The 22,812-nt window shown below is 42.5% G+C and overlaps 1 long non-coding RNA gene across 1 annotated transcript; it reads right to left on the bottom strand.

Annotated features, from left to right (window-relative positions):
* Positions 1–7,435: 7,435 nt before the first annotated feature.
* On the bottom strand, positions 7,436–21,350 carry LOC132380143 (uncharacterized). The gene is made up of 5 exons (XR_009507653.1): positions 20,089–21,350; positions 19,385–19,471; positions 18,491–18,599; positions 9,096–9,462; positions 7,436–8,983 (listed from the first exon to the last, which is right to left on the bottom strand). It is a non-coding gene; the product is annotated as an uncharacterized LOC132380143 (long non-coding RNA).
* Positions 21,351–22,812: the final 1,462 nt, after the last annotated feature.

Genomic DNA, 22,812 nt, shown 5'->3' with positions numbered 1-22,812 from the left:
CAAGAGATACCAAAAGCTATCATGAACCAGCAGATTTGTAGTCTGCTGAGGGCTAGATCTGTGGCATTCAAGACCGGTGATCCAGAACTATACTAAAGGTCCATTTACGACCTGTAGAAGGCTATTTTAAAAGCGAGAAGACAATTCCAATTGAAGTTAGATACTAAATCAAATGCACATCAGCTTTGGCGGGGCTTGCAGGCCATTACTTTGTACAAGACAAAACCTAATGTCATGAATAGCAGTGACGTTTCATTCCCAGTTGAGCTAAGTGCCTCTTATGCACTTCGAAAGTGAGAATAAAACAACATCTGTGCATATCCCTGGAGGAATCTCTGCCTTGGAGACCAACGTCAGTACATCTTTCACAAGGGTGAACCCTCACAAGGTGTCAAGGCCTGACGGCATACCTTATACGGCAGTGTTTTGGAATCTTTTTCAGACCAATGTCCCCCCCCCCCCCCCCCCGAGGACTTTCATACTTGACAACACCCCTCTTAGACACAATATACTTTCCGGCACCCCGTTGTGTAAAAACATGTCTACCATATGGCAACATGAGAAAAATGATTCTGCTTTAAATTTTTATTTGTCCTTAAATCTACCTTACAGAGTACCTGTGCACTGTATAGCAGCTTCGATATCAATGTGATCCTTGAGCTCGATGGTTTTTAGCAAAAGTCGAAATACCTGGTTCAAGTTGTGAGGGCAAAAGCCACAAATCCCCACACATAACTATGTCCAGTGGTTTCCGTTTTTTTTGTGAGTATATGGTTCACTCCACTGAAGCCTCTTTCAACAGGGTAAGAGGATGGAAATGCATTGAAGAGCAACTTGGCTCATCTCCAAGGATCAGGAAACTTTGTATAGACAGTGTAGCCACATACCATAAAGACAACATTTTTGAAAAGCATTTTTTGCTTCCTCATCATTCTGAATTTCGATAATTTCTTCAAGCTCTCTTCCTGTTCTTCCACCTTGCAAAGAAATGGGTTAATTACCCAGCCCGGAATTCCCAGTTCATTCATTTCCTTGAAATGATTATGAAAATCTTTTTCAGTGACTGCAGGTGTATGCAGTACATTTCCAAATCACCATCTGTGGAAAAGAGTGCCAAACTTTCATAGAAACATAGAAAACATACAGCACAATACAGGCCCTTCGGCCCATAAAGCTGTGCTGAACATGACCCTACCTTAGAACTACCTAGGCTTTACTCATATCCCTCTATTTTTCTAAGCTCCATCTAGCCATCCAGGAGTCTCTTAAAAGACCCTATCATTTCCGCCTTCACCACCGCAACCACTGGCAGCCCATTCCATGCACTCACCACTCTCTGCGTAAAAAACTTACCCCTGAAATCGCCTCTGTATCTGATGCACCATCAATAACTCACACTGAGACGTAGGCGAGATATCGGCTTTTATTGACTGGAAGAAGGAACCAGGAGTGAGTGTCTATCATACAAGGTCTTGGAGACTGAGGCCGAGCTTCAGGCCGCAGGTCTCCTTTATTCAGGGGCCTGTGGGAGGAGCCACAGGAGCAGTCAGCAGGGGCGTGTCCCGACAGGCACATAGTTCACCACAGTATCTACATCCAAGCACCTTAAAACTATGCCCTCGCGTGCTAGCCAATCAGCCCTGGGGAAAAGCCTCTGACTATCCACACGATTATTGCCTCTCATCATCTTGTACAGCTCCATCAGGTCACGTCATCCTCCACTGCTCCAGGGAGAAAAGGCTGAGTTCACTCAGCCTATTCTCATGAGGCATGCTTCCCAATCCAGCCAACATCTTTGTAAATCTCCACTCCACCTTTTCTATAGCTTCCACATCCTTCCTGTAGTGAGGCGACCAGAACTCACAGTACTCCAAATGGGGTCTGACCAGGGTCCTATATAGCTGCAACATTACCTCTCGACTCCTAAATTCAATTCCATGACTGATGAAGGCCAATACACTATATGCCTTCTTAACCACAGAGTCAACCTGCGCAACTGCTTTGAGCGTCCTATGGACTTGGACCCAAAGATCCCTCTGATCCTCCACTGTCAAGAGTCTTACCATTAATACTATATTCTGCTGTCATATTTGACCTACCAAAATGAACCACCTCACACTTATCTGGGTTGATCCACAAAGCAATGTCCCCTTGGATCTCATGCCTCCTTACTTTCTCAATAAGCTTTGCCTTATCAAATGCCTTGCTAAAATCCATATACACTACATCTACGGCTCTACCTTTATCAATGTGCTTAGTCACATCCTCAAAAAATTCAATCTGGCTCGTAATGCACAACCTGCCTTTAACAAAGCTATGCTTACTATTCCTAATCATATAATGCTTCTCCAAATGTTCATAAATCCTGCCTCTCAGGATCTTCTCCATCAACTTACCAACCACTGAAGTAAGACTCACTGGCCTATAATTTCCTGGAGTATCTCTACTCCCTTTCTTGAATAAGGGAACAACACCTGCAACCCTCCAATCCTCTGGAACCTCTCCCGTCCTCATTAATTATGCAAAGCTCATCGCCAAAGGCTCAGCAATCTTCTCCCTCACTTCCCACAGTAGCCTGAGGTACATTCCACCTGGTCCCAGTGACTTATCCAACTTGATGCCTTTCAAAAGAACATTCTCTTTCTTAATATCTACATTCTCAAGCTTTTCAGTCCACTGCAAGTCATCCCTACAATCATCAAGATCCTTTTCTGTAGTGAATACTGAAGCAAAGTCTGCTATTTCCTCGGGTTCCATACATACTGTTTCTATGCAGGGAAACTGTGAGAATACTCTTCTCCCAATGTTTTGCTTATATATTTCCAATTTTTCGATAAAAAGTAGACATTACACTTTTTACCTGGATTAAATTGACATTCTCACCCTGCAGTTTCATATTTAGAGTGTTCATTCTGTCATACAGATCAGCTAGTTATGCCACATTTCCATATAGAAGTTCAATCTTGTTTCGCAAGCTCTTGTCGACTTTGAGCAAAAATTAAACTACAGTGTCAAAAAGATCAAAGAAACATTTTAAGCAGCAACCTTTTGACAGCCAACGCACTTCACTGTGAAGAAGCAAGGATTCAAACTCTTCATCATCATCTTGGCATAACTGGTGAAATATTCTGCTATTTAGTGGTTGAGCTTTAATTTTGTTGACAGTAGATATTACAAGAGTCACGCTTGAAAACAGTCACTGGCTGAGGTTTTTGGCTATGAGATGTTGATGATGAATTACGCAATGGATTGCAAGCAGAATTGGAGGTAATTTTTTCATAAATACCAGTAAACTGGCAAGGTGAGCTATCGTATATGGTGCTCCATCTGTTGCACAAGAAATCATGTTCCTAATCTGAATACTTTTATCCTTAATGTACATTTTGAGCTAGTCATAGACTGATTTTCTGTTGATATTTGTTTTAACTTCTGACAAAAGAGAACCTCTTCATAAATGTTTTCATTTTTGATAAACTGTACATATACCATTAGCAATGTCTTGTCGTCTCGCACAGTTGACTCAACCAATTGTATACCAAACTCTGCTTTTTGTAGCTCTGTGCATAGTTGGTACTCAATGTCTTCACTCATTTCGTCAATAGGGCAAGTTACAGGGCTCTTACTCAGAGGAATCATTTTTAAAATACTGGCATCCATTTTGAGAACAGTGGTGAGCACTTCAGATACAGCAGGCATGATTAATCTTTCACCAATTGCATGAGATTTGCCACACTTTGCTATCATTTTGGAAATGTTATTAGAAGCAATGACCCACTCTCAATATCATTTTTAGTTTTATTGGCAAATGACTTGAGTGTGCAATGCTTTTCAAATGCTTCTTTCATCTTCTGGAACTGTTAATACCATAAGTAGCCTTTTCAAGGTATCTTTTACAGAAGTGTTCCTGAAAACTATTGATCTTGATGGTTCATGGCTTCATTAGACAGTACAATATTACAAATAGGACACCTGGGGCATCGATGATCTGATGGGAATGGATTAAAACCATACTCCAGGAATGTAACATTCTATTGACATGTTTTCTGTAGTTTCTGTTTCTTAGCAGGATTAGGATCAAGGCTTCACTGCCTTCAGACTCTCTGCAAGTCAAGGGGAACTGTTGGGCACCCTGGTTGCTAACGTGTGTTTGGTTGGTAAGGTCGGATGATATTGCCAAGTTTAGGATGCATTGTGCTCATGGCCTGCAGAGCTATGGTTCTTCCTGTGTTCCCAGTGCCCCATCCTTTGTTTTTGGAACTGACTGCTCTACCAGCAGTCGATCAGGTTTCGTGCTTCAAGTTACGTGCTGCTTATTGCCCCCAGCCCCAGGAATCTTGAACATCTCCCTGTGACATCTATTTCCCCTAATGCCCCCTTAGACACATAACCACTCCCCTGGGGAGGTGGGGGAGCGATACCAAGCCTGTTGGGAATCACTGTGATAGGGCATTGAATACCTGTGCCAACCAACTGACAGGAATGGTCAACAAAATCTTCAATCTCTCACTGCTGTAGTCAGAGGTTCCCACCTGCTTCAAAAGGCACCTATCATACCAGTGCACAAGAAGAACAGAGTGAGCTGCCTCAACGTCTATTTCCCAGTTGCACTCACATCCTCTGTGACGAAGTGCAGCTCATCATTGAGAGATTGGTCATGGCCAGAATCAACTCCTGCCTACGCACGGAACTTCAATTTGCCTATCGCCACTCTAGGTCTACAGTGGATACAATCTCACTGGCTATTTACTCGGCCTTGTGTCACCTGGACAATAGCAATACCTATGTCAGGACTGCTATTTATTGATTTCAGCTTAGCGTTCAACATGATCATACAGCTCTACAACCTTAGGCTCTATACCTCCCCTGCTACTGGATCCTTGACTGGGATACCACAGTCAGTGCAGATCCTCCTTGATGACAATCAATACTGGTGCACCTCAAGGATGTGTGCTCAGCTCACTGCTCTACTCGCTCTACACCCACGACTGTGTGACTAGATACAGCTCAGGCACCATCTATAAATTTGCTGATGTCACAACTCGTGTTGGCACAATTTTAGATGGAGGCGTTCAGCAGTCAGATAGATCAGCTGTTTGAGTGGTGTCGCAACAACAACTTTGCAGCCAACGTCATTAAAACTAAGGACTTGATTGTGGACTTCAGGAAGGAGAAGTCGAGGGAACACATACCGGTTCTCATTGAGAGATCAGAAATGGAAAGGGTGAGCAGTTTCAAGTTATTGGGTGTCAATATCGCTGAAGATCCATCCTGGGCTCAACATATTGAGGCAATTACAATGAAGGCACAACAGCAGCTATATTCCATTAGGAGTCTGATGAGACTTGGAGTGTAAATTTAGTGCAGAGTATTGTGGAGAGTACACTAACTGGTTGCATCACCATCTGGGTGCCTCAGAAAGGCGACATCCATCAATAAGGACTTCCAGTACCCAGGACCTCCTTATTGCTACCATCAAGGAGGAGGTACAGGAGCCTGAAGCCACGTACTTGATGTTTTAGAAATAGCTTCCTCCCCTCCACCATCTGATATCTGAATGACAATGACAATGAACCCATGAACACTACCTCAGCACTACACTGCTCTTTTTCTGCACTACTTCACTACTTACTTTATATACTATATATATATATTTCCACTTAACTGGGGTTAAGGGAGTGGGATTAGTGTGGTAGTGGTTGTTGTTGGAGGTGGTCAGTGAAATATTTGCCAATGTGATTGCACAGGAAGCACATTTTAATTTAACTTGTAGTACAAGAACACACATTCTGGCAGAGTGAGTCAGCCTGAGTGTCATGGAGTGAATTAGTTCAATGAAATACTGAAAGAGAAGAACAAGAAGTGATGCGTCAGTGTTGCTGTTACAGGGAGGTGTTGGAATTGGGACAGAATGATCTATTCAATGTGGAATGTCGGGGGAGGGCTTGGAAAGTGAAGATACATGAAGGTCTATTATGGTTGTGGGCTGGAAGGGAATTGGTCAGGGCACAACACCCTTGAACTGGAACAGTTGAATGTAGTTCGGGTCCCATCTTGAAATTTAACCCAAATGTAAGTATGAAGGTAGAACTAGCATTTGTAACTCAAGAGATGCACAGAATAAATGCCCTGTACAAAACACTTCAAATACTCACAGAGCAGCTGTTCTATGATGTTAAATCGCAGGAAAATGTATTCTTTGCTTGGCTGGGGATGGGAGCACTCCCTGTTTACAGGGTCAGTTTGGTGTCCTTGCCTGGAACATCAATTATTGGGTTGAGATTTCCTAAGCATTTTCTTGCTGCCTTTCCACCTGCCTGGCTGCTGTCCATATCAATCACAGCAAGCTCTCCCCTTCACTCTGAAAACAGCAAGGAGTGCTACCATTTACAATTTATAAGTACTGTGCTCTGACACCAGTGGAAAGTCCTTAAAAAAACCTGCATAAAATAGATTCATATGTATACTCATTTTGATAGTTGATTTTTTTCAGAGCTATCATTTAAAAAATGCTACTCAAATGATCTTTATTAAGGAACTTATATTTTCATGTTGATCTGCCACCTACGCACATGTGTACAGTCTCTTGAAAATAAAACATGAAGTTTTCGCCTTTTTCTCAGTGTTAGACCTAAGATAACTATATAGTACTGTGCAAAAGTCTCAGCCACATATATAGTATATGCCTACGATGTTTGCACAGTACTGCATTTGTCAGCGTAGAGGGGAGAGGAAGTTTCTAAATTTGGCGGGAACAAAGGAGGTTGGGAATGGCGAGAAGGGAGTGGTGTGGGACAAGTGGCAGAGAAGAACTGCCGGGGTGGGGGAATGATGTGGGTGCAAACTCACCCAACCCTGAGACATCAGTCAAGGTCATTTGATTCCAAACAATTGGCTTATTGATCATTATGAAGTAGCCAGATGGGACGTACGGTGGAAACCCGCGTCAAGGAGCACAGGAGGTGTATTTGTTTGGGTTACCCAGGGAAATCAGCGGTAGCAGAACATTGTACTCACAATGGCCATAGGATTGACTTTGATGGCACGAAACTATTGTGCTGCGCCAATGGCTTTTAGGACTGCCTGTGAAGGAAGTCATTGTAATAAAGTTAGAGGAAAAGAATTTTAACAAAGACGAAGGTTTCACTCTAAGTAAGAACTGGAATTCAATTGTAAACAAAGTGGGAGAGTGGAAGCCTGATTGGGTGAGCACTACCAACAAGGAAGGACAGAGTATAGGGGTATAAATTCCACAGGATCAGATATGCCCAGGCATCATCCCTGATGAAGATAGCAGAATTAGTCATCGAATCATCAGTTATAATCAATACCTGTACCTGGCTGGAAGCCCGAGATAAGTTTATTTGTACACACACGATTATTAATTAGTGAACCTTGCAGGTAGGTTAAAAATAAACTTTTATATAATTGTGGGATTAATATTTATTTGGCCATGATAAACAAAATAATGTTTTACATATGCATTCAAAAAAAGTGATGCTGAATACATTTCTTAAAAAATCTTCCCAAACTTTCACTCTTTTTGCTGTTAAACTTCATTTATACAAACTTTCATCTTGGAAGAGCATCATTTCTGATTTGTCCTGGATTTTATCACAGCCAATCAGATGCATGAGTTTTTAACAATGACATCACAACAGCTGATCTCTGAGGCAGACATCATTACACACCAACTGCACGAAACAGCCCAATGATGACTCGTCAATGCAACCCTTAAATTCAGATTAGAATGCTTTTGCAATTACCAAGGTTTACGTAAGGAAAGTAGTCACTCCATTGATGCAGAGCTAAATTTGCATCTAGTATGCTCTACTTTGTGTCCACCCTATTACTGCACCAAATGTAGCCAGGGATTTTTCAAAACGACATTAATTGTTAACAGTGAACACTATTTCCGAATTTCAGTTCTGTTTAATATTAATACAGGAATCCTGAAAAATAGTAAATAGTTAAAAAGAAACAAAATAACATCAATAACAATGTCATGATTGTTGCCAAAACAAGAGATTCTGCAGATGTTGGAAACACACACAAAATCAAAGTTCAAATTATTATCCAAGTACATTTACGCTGCCATATACAGTAGAACCTTCAGATTCAGTTTCTTGCAGACATTCGTAGTAGATACTAAGAACCACCACAGAACCAATAAAAAAAACCACACAAGGACAAACAACCGCTGTGCAAAAATAATAATAATAGTAGTAGTAGTATATAAATAAGCAATACATATCAAAAATCTGAGATGAAGAGTCCTTGAAAGTGAGTCCATAGGTTGTGGGAACAGTTCAGTGTTGGGGTGAGTGAAGTTATCCCCTCTGGTTCAGGAGCCTATTAGTTGAGGGGGAGTAATGCTGGAGGTAAGCAGCAAGTCAGGCAGCATCTATGGAAGGGATTAAACAGTTAATGTTTTGGGCTGAGATCCTTCATCGCGACTCTAGTATCCGTTAAGAATGGTCTCAGCCTGAAACATTGACTGTGTACTTCCCTTCCATAGATGCTGCCTGACTTGATAAGCTCTTCCATCGTTCGGGGTGTGTGGCTCAAAACTATTGCTGGTATTTTTGCTGGCGATCTTGTAAATGCTATTGCTTTGGTGGAGTTTGTGCTTCAGGGGGTGCGAGGAAACTGAATGAACAGTAACAAAACTACCTTAATTAAAACCAGGAGCTTCAGCATTCTTAGCATTTTATCTATGCACTGGTTTCCTCATTCCAAGAAGTTCAGCAATGGCATCTGGAAATCCCAATGATCTCATGTGTAATATATGTAACAAAGAAGCAGATGGATTGTCTCAGATCCACCCTGTTGCCCCAGCTCAGAGATGCAAGGTCTGTCCATTCACCCTAACCTGGCTAAGCTGACCCTTCATACCTGCGTGATGCCCCGCCATTGCAGCTGACTTATGATGCGGCAGCTTAGTTGAGACAGCTGTTCAGAGGATCTGGCCCTCAACATTAAAGAGCTGTAAAATATAATGAATTCATTACAAATAATTACAATTATTTATATTCCTTAAATAAACTAAGTACCTATCAAGATAAACTAAAACAAGTGAACCACTTAACTGAACTTACCTACTTGCTTGGAGATTCCTGTACTGTACATTGCTGGCATAAAGCCGTGGAGCTGGGTGTGAACTACATTCATCCCCTCTGTTCTGTTAGCTGGTGCCTCATACTGCATTCAAATATGAATCTCTGATGGAGTGGAAGGCTGGCTGCATGGATATTTTGCATTTCAACATGTAAGCTTGGAAGTTGGAGACAAGATGAAGAGCTAAGAGTAGGGACAATTCAGCCCCTGGATTTGCATGGTAATTAGAAGACAAAAGCAGATGTTTAAGTCTAACAGGTTGGCATTGGCAATCTTCCTTCACACAAATTGTAGTCTTCAGTTTATGTATCCATTATGTTTCCATATTTGTATCCCTTTCCTTTAAACCTTGGCATAAAAAAACAATTTTTCAGTACTCTGCTCTCCAGTATTCTTTCCCTTATGATATTTACAAACTGTTGTTCCAGCCCCAAAAGGAATTGACCTTGTCTTACATTTTTAATATTTCAATCAAGTTAGCCTTTAATATACTTGTTTCAGTGAAAGAGATCCGCACATTTTCAAGCCCTTCCTCCCGTCCATCTGTATCCCGTAATGTGTCTTAATCCCTTAAATTTTCTCGTATAGTTCACAGCCCAAAGCTGTCCAAAGCACTTTAATAGTGATGTTGCAAATAAATAAAGAATATCAAGTGGACAGTATGACACTCAGAACTATTTTTTCTGGTTAAATTATCTCACAAAGAGTTGAAAGTAGTGAGCTCATCTTGAGTTCAATATACATAAAGCAGTAAAAGAGCAAATTGCACAAACAATGGTGCTATTGTGAATGGCATTCATCATTCATTGCTGGCAGCACTTCAAGAATTTCTGTCATAATTTAACAGTGTCTGAAGTATTTCAGTCTTCTTTGGACTAGATTTCAGCTCCTGTCTTACCCAGTTCCGAGCTCTGAGGACTGCATCATTACAAGAGAGTTTCGTATTCTTTTGTCAGTGATTGCAGTTCAAACATGCTTTAAACTGAACTATTTTAAGAGAGCAGAGGGGGCATCTTCATACATTAAACGTTTAGATTTTAAATATTTAGGGTTTGGGAATGGTGAGGTGCCCACCAAGTTTAGACTGATAATGGTTACTCATTATACGCATAAGATGGCTTCTCCCTGAAATCAGGTAGGACTTTAAAAGCCGTGAGGTTTTCACTTTTTCAACTGCTGCTGCAGAAACGTAATTCAAACACTTCTTTGCATTAGAGAAATGTCAGACTATGTGCAGTAATCCAGTAATCAGAAAACATAACATTTAAAGAAATGAGTGTTGGTAAAGGCAGAAATAACTTTTGCATTGAAATAGCCCACAGGGTAAATTAGCAGTTTACTAGATAGATGAAAGCCGAGGGATTCTGGGTCAGCTAAAATTTCAAAAATGATGGAAAAATGCTAAAATTGGGACAGTTTTTAACCCACAACCCACATTCTAATAGACTTTGATCAGAAGGCTTTGGCCTATTTCGCTTTGTGAAAGGAATCATTAGCAAAAATAGAAGGACATGGTATGTTTTCATGAAGGATTGAAAGACATTTATGTCCCGAAGATTGTGGGTTTCATTGTATACAAATCATTGAAAGTTAATAGATAGTTTCAACAAGCAATTAGGAGCCAAATACCTTGTCTTTTATTGCAGGTTGATTTAGGTACAAGAATAAAATTGTTCTGCTCTCAATATATGTAGCTCAGATGAGATTACATCTAGAATATTATATCCAGGAATGATCTCCTTACATAAAGAAGCATATGCTTGTGATAAAGGTGTCAGGAATTTTATAAGAGGCCTGACCCAAAAGCAGAGCATTGAAGACAATTCAACGGTGAATTATACTTTAATAGACTGCAAAATAACAAGCCTCGAGGTGCCACAGAACAGGAAAGAACAGAAATCAAGATTCACTGTAGGCCGGGAGAGTGAAAGCCAGGAGTAACTGGTTGAGGCCAGCTTGTTCAATGAGTGAGCAAGGACTGTGGCTGAGAACTGGGCTGCAGGTGATGAGTCTGGAATGAGCGGCAAGTAACTGGCTTGAACATTGATTTCTCAAACTTCCAGTAATGCTCCACTCCCCCCCCCCTTTTACCATTTCCCATCCCCTTGTCCCTCTGTCATGTTATCTCGTTGCCCACCATTGCCTCCCTCGGGTGCTCCTCCCCCACCCTTCTTTCTTCCATGGCCTTCTGTTTCTTTCACCAATCAACTTCCTAGCTCTTTGCTTAATCCCTCACTCTCCAAGTTTCACCTATTGCCTGGTGTTTCTCCCTTCCCTCCCCCCACCTTTCAAATCTACTCCTCAGCTTTTTTTCTCCAGTCCTGCCGAAGGATTTCGGCCCAAAATGTCAACTGTATTTTTTCCATAGGTGCTGCCTAGCCTGCTGAGTTCCTCCAGAATTATATGTGTGTTGTGCGGATTTCCAGCATCCGCAGATCTTCTCTTGTTTGTGGCAGGTAAATCCTCTTAGTTGGGTGGAGACTGGGAGTGCAGGGCTGACATGAGCACCCCCCACCTCTCCGCACCAAGGAGGGAGCACAAGGCTAGCCAGAAGCAGGAGATGAATTATGGAACCCCAGTCTGACACAGTGTCCTGAGGGAAACCGTGGAGAACCAGGTCTGCCATTTCAGTGGCTGACAGAAGCTTGGGGAGGGGAATGAACTGGTCCACTACTGCCATGATCACCATGGCCCCATCAGAAGGTGGCAAACCCGTGACGAAATCCATGCCAACGTGGGATCAGGAGGGGCTGTATGAGCCCAGAGGCCCACTGGTTGGAATAATTGGATTCGGGCACACTGAGGACAGGCAGCAATGAACTGACATATGTCTACAATCATGGTGGGCCACCAGAACTGGCATCACAGAAAATACAGAGGCATTTTTGTGTACCGGGATGGCTGGAGAGGAGCGAGGAGTTGTCCCACTGGAGTGTGTCATAGCATATGTCCGTCAACCCCTACATACGGTTGCCAGGTGCTTCACCTAGTGTGGCCTTGTGCTGTAGGCTGTGGCAGATCTTGTTCTCAAAAGTCCCCAAAGATTAGGATGAGGATCTGAGAGGAAGGAATAATGGGCCAAAGGTTGGTGGGTCAAATTGTCGTGACAGGTCATCCGCCTTTGTACTCTTGGAACTGGGTCAGCAGGAGATGGTGAAGTTGAATTGTTTGAAGAAGAGGACACAGCAGGCCTGATGTTGGTTGAGTTGGTGGGCCTTTGTTTGGATATGAGGTTCTGGTGGTCAGTCCAGATCATTTCTCATCGTGGCAGTAGAGGAGGCCATGGAATGACATGTTGGAATAGGAATGAATGTAGAATTGAAATGGGTGGCCTCTGGGGGATCCCACTTTTTCTACCAGATGAAGCATGGATGACCTACACTCTATCCACCAGAAAAAGAGGGATCTCCCAGTGGCCACCTAATTCAACCCTACCTCTCATTCCCATTCCGTCATGTCAGTACATGACCTCTTCTACCTCTGTGATGAGGCAACGCTCAGGTTGGAGGAGAAACACCTTATATTCCATCTGGGTAGCCTCCAACCTGATGGCATGAACACTGGTAACTCCATCCCCGCCCTACCATTCCCTATTCCTGTTTCCCTCTCTCACCTCATCTCCTTACCTGCCCATCACCTCTCCCTGGTGTTCCTCCTTCCTCCTCCCTCTTCCCTTTTTTACATGGCCTTCTACTCTCTCCTATCCTATTCCCCCTTCTCCAGCCCTTTATCTCTTTCACCAAAGAAATTCCCAGATCTTTACTTTACCCCTCTCATTTTCACCTATCACCTACCACCTTGTACTTCTTCCTCCCCACGCCTCCCCACTTTCTTACTCTGACTTCTCAACTTCCTTTTCAATCCCAATGGCCCGAAATATCGACTGCTTTCTCTTCTCCATAGACGTTGCCTGGTCTGCTGAGTTCCTCAGCATTTTGTGTGTGTTGCTTGGATTTCCTCGTATTAAAGTTACAAGAGGTCCAGGTACAATGTTTGGAAAACCATCTCACAGGCAAAGAGGCCATTTCAAACCAAACTTGAATCAACGGAGGATGTCCAGCAGTTGTGGCAGGGTTTGAGTACAATCATCTCTCATAAAGTTAAATCAAACAACATAGGAGATAGGTGGGCTTCATTTCCAGATTAGTTCAATGCCTTCTATGCTCACTTTGACTGCCAGAATACGGTGGAACCATCATGAACTCCCACATTCCCCGATGATCCTGTGATGACAGTCTCTGAAGCTGATGTGTGTGCGGCCGTTAGGAGGGTGACCCGACGAAAAGCATCCAGCCCAGATGGCATACCTGGCCAAGTACTACAGATCTGTACTGAAAAACTGGCTGGTCTGTTCACTGAGATCTTACACCTCTTGCTTTGGCAGTGTATGATCTCCACCTTCCTCAAGCAGGCTTCGATTAAACCAGAGCCAAAGAAGAAGATGGTGACCTCCCTCAATGACGATCATCCAGTAGCGCACTTACATCTGGATGATGAAGTGTTTTGAGAGGGCGGTGATGAAACATCTCAGCTCCTACCTGAGAAGTGACTTGGATCCACTTAAACTTGCTTTGGCTTTTCACTCAACCTTGGAACAACTAGACATCAAAGATGCAGACATTAGGAGACTCTTTATCAACCACAGTTCTGCATTCAAGCTATCATCACTTCAGATTTAATTAATAAGCTTCTATACCTCTTTGTGTAATTAGATCCTTGCTTTCCTCACTTGCAGACCCCAGGCAGTTTGGATTGCCAACAGCATCTTCTTCACAATCTCCATCGACACAGGTGCACCACAGGACTGTGTGCATAGCCTCCTGCTCTACACTTATGACTGTGTAACTAAGCACATTTCAAATGCCATTAGAAACATAGAAAACCTACAGCACAATACAGGCCCTTTGGCCCACAAAGTTGTACCAAATATGTCCCAACCCTAGAAATTACTAGGCTTACCTATAGCTCTCTATTTTTCTAAGCTCCATGTACCTATCTAAAAGTCTCTTAAAAGACCCTATCGTATCTGCCTCCACCACCTTTGCTGGCAGCCCATTCCACGCATTCACTCCTCTCCGAGTAAAAAAACTTACCCTTGAAATCTCCTCCGTACCTATTCCCCAGCATCTTAAACCTGTGTCCTCTTGTGGCAACCATTTCAGCCCTGGGTAAAAGCCTCTGACTATCCACACAATCAATGCCTCTCACCATCTTATACACCTCTATCAGGTCACCTCTCATCCTCCTTTGCTCCAAGGAGAAAAGGCCAAGTTCAGTCAACCTATTCTCATAAGGCATGCTCCCCAATCCAGGTAACATCCTTGTAAGTTTCCTCTGCACCCTTTCTATGGCTTCCATATCCTTCCTGTACTGAGGTGACCAGAACTGAGCACAGTCCTTCAAGTGGGGTCTGACCAGGGTCCTATATAGCTGCAACTCCACACCATTTTAAAGTTTGCTTATACACCTCTGTCATATGCCAAGTCAAAGGTGGTGACGAATCAACATATAGGAGGGAGATTGAAATTCTGGCTGGATGGTGCCACAACAACTTCTTACTCATAGTCAACAAAACCAGGGAACTGATTATTTACTTCAAGTTGAGGAAACCAGAGTTCTATGAGCCAGTCCTCATTGGAGGATCAGAGGTGGAGAGGGTTAGCAACATTAAATTCATTGGTGTTATCATTTCAGATGATCTGTATTGCACCCATCAATTACGAAGAATTATGAAGAAAGCCCGGCAGTGTCTCTACTTCCTTGGAAGTTTAAGAAGATTCAGCATGACATACAAAACTTTGACAATCTCCTATAGATGTGTTGTGTGGAGTATATTGGCTGGTTGCACCATGGCCTGGTATGGAAACACCAATGCCCTTGAACAGAAAAGCAAAGAAAAAGTAGTGGTTATGCTTCAGTCCATCACGGGTAGTCCACTCCACCACTGAGCACGCCTACAAGGAGAGATGTCGCAGAACAGCAGCATCTATCATTAGGGCCCCCCACCATCCAGGTTATGCTCTCCTCTCACTGCTGCCTCAGGGAGAAGGAACTGAAGCCTCAGAACTCACACCACCAAGTTCAGGAACAGTTATTACCCCTCAACCACTAACGTCGTGAACCAACTCTTCACTCAATTTCACTTACCCCATCAATGAAATGTTCCCATAACCTATGGGCTCTTTTCCCAGGATTCTTCAACTCATGTTCTCTCTCTCTCTCTCTATATATATATATACTGGTTATTTGCCCTTTTGGGTGCAGTCTTTCATTGATGCTATCATGGTTATTGAATTTGCTGAGTATGCCAACAAAAACACAAGAAAATGAATCTCAGTGTTGTATATGGTGATGTATATATACTTTGATAATAAGTTTACTCTGAACTTTGGATGAGAGCATTGTTGGGTGAGTCGGTCTGGAGGAACTGGATGGACTCTTGGAGGAGGGCAGAGAGAGTGAGACTGGCTATGATTCTGTAACAAGGATCTGGTATGAGCTTGCCAGATAGAAAGCCCCTTGTCTCCATCTGGAGGGAGCAGTGGGTGATCAGCAGGTCCATTGACTCTCGCTTAGATGGGGGGTGGGTTAAGGTAACTCTTCCTGACTGCATGGGTTCTGAGGGTGTTGGTGATGAGGCTACTGCAGCCTGAAATGGTTCTGGGAACAGAACTGGGGGTCTGGCTAACGATCTGTAGGGTTGGTCCATAAGATATTTGTCAACACAGAAAGGCCGAATGATAATGGTGGGCAACTACTGGGTAATCAGCTCATCTTTCAAGCACTCTGAGAGGTCATGACGGCAATGGACCAGCAGTGATTCCACATTCCAGCTTCACTCCTCCAGGAGGTTCCTGAATTCCACCATGTAACCCAGTACAGAGCTTGAGCCTTGACACAGGTGAAATATCAAATCCACTGCCCAATGGTCGAATACCGGGTGCACCTCAGCAGCAAAACCCTCATGTTTGTTGTAAGTGGTGGTCTTACTGTCCCAGTCAGAAATGGCTCAGGTCAGAGCTCACCCAGTCAAGAGAGAGTTGGGGAAGGTGACCCAGGCCTGTTCTGTAGAATACGTGGACGGCTGGGGCTCGAAGGGTAAGACACACTGTAACAGGAAGTTGTGGTATTAGTTTGGAGACCCACTGAAGCACTTGGACACGGGAATCCGGGGTTTAGAGTAAGGAGGTTGACCGGTGTGGAGTCGTTGCACTGAGGTGGACAGATGGCCAATGATTTCCTGCTGCTTCTGGATCATGTGCGCGTGCCAGTTGATGACTTCTTTTCAGTGAGCATATCCTGCTGGGTCAACTGAGGATTTACTCACCTTGTCAGGAATTGCAGAGGGGGCTTGACCCAAAAGCCAATCAGTGGGAAGATTCAGCAGTGAATGAGAACTATAATAATAGACCACAATATAACAAGCTACAAGGGGTCACAACACAAGAAAGAACAGAAAGTAAACACAACAGGCAACTAGGTGCATTTCAGGCAGGGCAGGTGAATGCTAGGAGCAACTGGTTGAGATTAGCTGGTTTAATGATGACAACTGGGGCTAAATAGGCTTCAGGTGATGAGTCTGGAATGAGTAACAGGTGAATTATCTTAGTTGTGTGGCAAATGGGAGGTGCCTGCATGTGCAGGCCTGACAAAAGGACTCCAGTGAAGGTTCACAAATTGATTTCTGAGGCACCACATTTGTCATATGAGGAATGGTCTGGCAATGTTTATTCTGTCTTAAGGTTAGAGAAATGATAGATGATTTCAATGAAATGTAAATTATCTTAAAAGCCTTCCCAGCATTCAAATGGAGTTGTACTTCCTTGGCTGAGGCCTTACAACCAGGACTTGTAGTGTCAATATAAGCGACTGACTATTCAGAACAAAGGTGAAAAGAAGTGTCTTAATTACGAGGTTATTTCTAGCACAAGGAGAATAATACCAACTCTGCTTTTACAAATTCACTGGAAGGGTCAATGAACCAGTATCAGTGTCCTCTTCCAGGTCAGCAGCCCTGGTTATACTTTGTTGGCTATACTGTATAGGCTACCTTCCACTGAGCTGACACTAGCCTCCTGAAATTGTCATAAGAAAGGATTACCAGCTGGGCAGGGGGAGAAAAGTCAAAGGTATGTTCAAAACCTTTTTGAAGAAATGCATCATTCCTACTGAATCCTGAGAATCTTTCACGCAAAACTGCTCAAAGTGAAAAGAAGCATTTGGAGATGAAGAAGAAAATTGAGAACCTGAAGGCCGTAGGTTGGGAGGAGGAAAAAGTAGAGCATCATTCAAAAATACCCAGGCACCATCCTTGTCAACCCTCAATAGAAGAGCCTGTATTTTCCACTTTGGCTTCATGAGAACCCAGAAAACTAGAGAGCTAGCAAGGGACTCCCAAGGGACTGGCTAAGGAAAGAAGACAATTCTGAAATTCCAAAAGACATAGAGACTCAGTTGCTGAATATTTTAAAGTTAAGGATAATTAGATTTTATGGTGATAAAGGAATGGAAGGATGTGAACTTGGTATTGGAGAGTGAAAGAGTAGAAGATTAATCTGGTCTCTGTTGAATGGTGGAATGGACACCAGGGGCCCAATGGTTTACATCTGTTTCTATTTCTTTTATTATTCTTCAATAACCTTCTCCCCAACAGGCCTACAAGATGTTGCAAGTATATATCCAATCTTTTCAAAGCTACTGCTAAATCTGTTTTCACTTTAATAAGTAATTGCAGTAATTCTTATTCGCAGCAATACCTTTTTAATGGTAAGCTGTTCTCACATTTGGAATCCTTCTTGCATTCCCTACATGTTGGCATAGACATTAAAAAATGGCAGCATTAAGAGCAATGCTGGGGCTGCTACATCACATTCTGGAAGTGATCAACATTAATTTTACCGGCATATTTATTTTAGGATTTCCATGAAAGAATTAGTCAGTTGTTTCAATGGCTAATACTGTTGAGGAGACCGATGGAATTTGTTTTTATCAACACTGTGTGACTTCAAGTTTACTCATAGTGGAACAAGGAGCCTTTATCCTTAACTTTAACATACTACTCCCTACTTAACTTTGGCATACTACTCCAAAGAGCTATTTATTGACTACTAAATAAAAACTCAAAATCTCAGTAAAGGGGCTTAAAAACAATCTGATGAGGTTACGTTTTCAATTAATAATCTGACAAAAAAGAGGAAATTTAGTTTTAAGATGTAATATTAGGACAATGTCAATAAATGCACTAATTGCACCTGAGGGTACACGACTATTATCACTGGAATGCACCTTCATTAAGCTGCCATGAACAAAAATGAACATGTTCTTTATTTTCGTCTTTCAAGGATGTCCTCGGCAATGTTATTATTTATCTGCCAACCTTAAGTGTCCCTGAAATGAGTGGCTTCCTTGGTCATTTAAGAAAGAGGTTCTGGTGGGTCTGTAGTTGTGTACAGATTAGGTGGACTGAGGACTCTGGACTTCTTTCCCTGAAGAAACGAAAATTAGAAAATAGATGAAATAGACTTTTAAAATAGCAATCCAATACTTTATAGCTCATTATTTTGTCATTAGAGAGTCACAATCAATTGCTTCTCTAACTGAGAATCTTACCATGCCAAGCCATGTTGGATGGTGGTTTCAAAGGAAACTACCAGCTCGTACCCATGCGCACACCAGGAAAACTCAGACTTGTGCGCTTGTCCAACCGTACACAAAAATCAAAGAGGTCCTACTACTGATAATTGGCCCTTTTGCTGGACTCACCATTATGCCTAGTGGTGGAACTGTAGCTTGCTTAAGAGAAGATGCTGATGTACCTCACATTAGGATCTCAGCTTTGAGGATATTGGCATTTCAGTGCCAGCCCTCTGTGGATAAATGTGCTTTACCTAATTTTAATATTTCAGTTTTAACATAGAAATCTACAGCATATTGCAGGCCCTCTGGCCCATAATGTTGTGCTGACCTACTCTAGAAACTGCTTAGAATTTCCCTACTCCGTACCCCTCTATTTTTCTAAGCTTCATGTACCTATCTAAGAGTCTTTTAAAAGACCCTACTGTATCCGCCTCTATTACCTTTGCTGGCCGTACATTCCAAGCTCCCGCCATTTTCTGTGTGAAAAACTTACCTCTGACTTCCCCCTTGTACCTACTTCCAAGCATTTTAAAACTATGCCCCCTCATTTTAGCCATTTCAGCCCAGGGAAAAAGCTTCTGGCTATCCACACGATCAATGCCTCTCATTATCTTATACACCTCTGTCAGGTCACCTCTCATCCTATGTTGCTCCAAGGAGAAAAGGTCAAGTTCACTCAACATATTCTCATAAGGCATGCTCTCCATTCCAGGCGACATACCTGTAAAATAATTTATGTGTTTTTTAATCATTTTAAATTTAAGAGTATTCTTTTTAACATTATTTAAAGATGCTTTTTAAATGTGAATGTGAAACATTAAAACTAGTTAGCATGTTTTTACAGGTTTTAACTGCAATCATTCTAGGATTGGGGCATTAGGATACACCGTCTGATGCCTACAATCTAAAGTAGAGCCTCTCCCCAATTTGCCAGATGCTTGTCAGTTGCAGGTTGCCATTGGTCAATTCCCTGCATCTGTCAAACATGTGGCTGGGTGGAGTCTATGGGGGAGGAGTCTGGGCAGTGAATGGGATCCAGCATTGACCTGCTCAATGCTGAAATATTGGCCATTTTATGGTTTGGATATGCCAACCTTTTGGGTCCTCAGTTAGTGGAACTATTTTGTGAGTAAACAAGCACATCAAAGGAATCAGATCAAGGGAACGTTCAACTGGGGAGATTCTGCAGATGGGGGACTTTCATCTGTGTGTTCTTAACAGACCAAGCACAACTGGCTTCTAAATCAGCAAACAATTAGGTAAATATATCACATATTTGCAACATATCAAAATTGCCACATGGCTTTGGGTCATTGTTAACATCAGATATGCACTTACCGTCACTGATTCTATGACTGCTCACCCTAGAAACTTTCGTAATATTCACTTTTGAAATAGAGTGCATCTCTGTCACTGATGCTGATTTCACTCCTTAGGTTAACATTTTTGGCTGCTCAAGTAGCCAGCTTTCTTGTTAGATTTTTCTTCTCTAACAAAGCAGATAAGTTATTGGCGCAAACGTGTCCTGACGAAGGGTCTCAGCCCGAAACGTTGGCTGTACTTCTTCCTATAGATGCTGCCTGGCCTGCTGCGTTCCCCCAGCATTTTGTGCGTGTTTGCAGATAAGTTATTGGAATCTCTTTCATGAGAAATGTCCCTTAATCAAAAGTGGCAATGTTACAGCTTCTTTCTGTTAAGAATGCTGCAGCAATTTTCTGTCTCTATGTACTGATTTGCACTTTGAGTTAAATTAAAAGCAGTTTATAACAACACATTGCTGCATTTTCCAAGAATGATTGAACATTCAGAGCTGAATTATTTAAGGAGAGTGTCACCAAACCATTAACATGAATCATGCCACATATACTCAGTCCTGCCTTCATGTGCATTGTAGTTCATCTGTTCCTCTGAGTGTTACTTCGGGTTTTATATTCATGTTTTGATGTAAGTTTTAACATAAAAGTTAAAAATTAACTTCCAAATGATTAGCAAAGGGAAACATTGATTTTCCAGTAACATCACCACACACTCCTGTGTTTAAACTGTTGGTGAAGTGTTTTTCAGATACACAGATTTTAACTTTGGAACCTACGTAACTGTGGCCTTCTTCCCAGCCGGAAGGTTGTATAGTTTTCTGAATATGTATATAAAAGGCCACAAATGCTAGAAATCTGAAATAAAAACTAACTTGAGGTAACAGGTTAGTTCTCACTCACTCTTTCCCAGTTCTGATACGTGTCCCTGAACCTGAAACATTAACTCCTGTTTTTCTTTCTCCCGCCTGCTGAATGTTGCTGGCGTTTTGTTTTTATTGCATAGTTTCCTCCCTGGAAAGTTTGCATGAACAAGTAACCTGTAAATTGAAAGAGAGTAATCTCGCATTTACATGGCATCTTTAAATATCCCAATCACAAACAAGTGACAATCCGCAGATGCTGGAAATCCAAGCAACACACACAACATGCTGGTGGAACGCTCTTTAGGGATGCCTACCCTGAAGAAGTTTAAAGTAGGTTTAGGGATGCTTACTGTGAAGAAGTTTAAATATTCCCTTCAACAGGAGTTCAGTGAAACCCTTTCTCACTGCTCCCTCTCTGTGATGTTTGCTGTTCCCCAGCTCTTCGATCATGTGCACCTATCGCCTTGTGTTTCTTCCTCCCCCCACCCCCCCACCTTCTAACTCTTACTACTCATCTTTTTTTTTCAGTCCTGAGGAAGGGTCTTGGCCCGAAACATCGACTATACTCTTTCACAGCCTGATCTGCTGAGTTCCTCCTCCTCCAGCATTTTGTGTGTGTGTGTTATTACATCCCGAAGCACTTTATGGTCAATGACGCCAGTTTAAATTTTAGTCACTGCTTAAATATTGGAAAGTATGTAAGGAGCAGATTTGTGCACAGCAAGCTCCCACAAAATGATAGGTGACCAAGGGTTATCTTCTCTTTCGGAGTTTGCTGTACTTGCCTCAGGGGTCTTATTGCATGCACATGATGACTGTTTCTTCTGGGAAATAAGACTGCATTTTAAACAGCGGAGTCCTCTATTGGTACTGTCAGCTTAGATTTTATACTCGGAGTGGAGCCTGAAGCCATAGTGTACTGACTCAGTGGAGAGGAAGGGTATATTTGGGGTGCAAGTTCATAACTTCCTGAAAGTGGCAACACAAATGGACAAGGTGGTAAAAAAGGTATATTAAAAAAAAATAAAAAAAAACACAAAATGCTGGCAGAACTCAGCAGGCCAGGCAGCATCTGTGGGAGGAGGTAATAACTACGATTCGGGAGGGATGGTCGAGGGGGGGAAAAGAAGTGGGGGGAGGGATAAAGTAGAGAGCTGGGAAGTGATAGGCTGGAGGGAAATGGGCTAGGGGGAAGGTGGAGAATTATGGGAAATAAAAGAGAAAGAAAGGTAGGGTTGGGTGGAGAAATTATAGTGAGGGGTGAAAAAGAGAAAGAGAACCAGACTAAAATAATAGATAAGAATGGGGGTAAGGGTGGGGGGCAGGGGTATCAATGGAGGTCAGTGAGTTGGATGTTCATGCTGGCATGAAGGAGGCTACCTAGGTATATTGTTGCGTTCATATGCTAGGGCATTGAATATAAAAGTTGGCAAGTCATGTTGTACCTGTATATGTACATCTTTAATTAGGCCACTAATGGAGTATCTTGTGCAGTTCTGATTATTACACTACAGGAAGGATGTGGAAGCTTTGGAGAGGGTGCAGTTGTTCTCCAGGATGTTGGACAACCTTGGGTAGTTTTCTCTAAGCAGTGTACCGTGAGAGGCACCCTGATTTAAGTACAGCATATACAATTATGAGAGGCAGAGATGGTCGGTGTCTTTTTCCTCAGGGTTGACATTTCAAACACTGAAAGGTGAGAGGGGAAAATGCAAGGGAGCTGTGCGAGGCAAACACGTAAGAACAGCTTTAAGAGGTATTTAGACAGTCCTGAACAGGAAGGGAATAGAGGGCTACAGACCATTCGGAGGCAGATGGGATTAGCTAGATTGACTTCATAGTCAGCGCAGGTGCCAAGAGGCCTGTTTCTGTGCTGTTCTAAC

The sequence above is a fragment of the Hypanus sabinus genome, chromosome 23, assembly GCF_030144855.1.
Source record: "Hypanus sabinus isolate sHypSab1 chromosome 23, sHypSab1.hap1, whole genome shotgun sequence".
Taxonomy (NCBI): domain Eukaryota; kingdom Metazoa; phylum Chordata; class Chondrichthyes; order Myliobatiformes; family Dasyatidae; genus Hypanus; species Hypanus sabinus.
Note: the sequence above shows the minus strand (reverse complement) of the source record. Positions and strands in the feature narration are given on the sequence as shown.